Consider the following 494-nt stretch of genomic DNA (forward strand, 5'->3'; position numbering starts at 1 on the left):
TTTCCCCTTTCCTTTAGTCCGCTCTCAATAAGCAGAGTTAAGAGATTTTTTTTTTTTTTTCTCCACTGCATATCTCTGGGTCACCACTAAGCCAAAGTAAATGTGGCACTGAAAGAGTCATTGCTTTATATAATGGCATTCAAAAACCAGAAAAAAGAATCGGGAAATTGAAATACTATTTAAAATTGTGTTTCCCGGTTATAGAAATGCACTTTTTTCTGCACTGGCCTTTTTTTTTCTGGTTAAGCACCAAATTTCACAGGTTTCTGAGTAGCCCTGCCACCTAATACAAACAGGGCTTCTTGCTGACATTGCAAGAACAAGCAGGCTTCCTGCTTGACACACTAAGTGTGCAATACGCTAAGCATGTGAAAATTTTGCTTTTCTAAGCTTACCACTGAAGCTATCAAACTGTTTTTGTAAAGTGGCTTCCTGCGGTAATATTAAAAAGATGTTGTCTAGTTGCAAACAACAGAACCACTTTTTTTTTTTTT

The sequence above is a fragment of the Athene cunicularia genome, assembly GCF_003259725.1.
Source record: "Athene cunicularia isolate RWA chromosome 1 unlocalized genomic scaffold, athCun1 chr1_part1, whole genome shotgun sequence".
Lineage (NCBI taxonomy): Eukaryota > Metazoa > Chordata > Aves > Strigiformes > Strigidae > Athene > Athene cunicularia.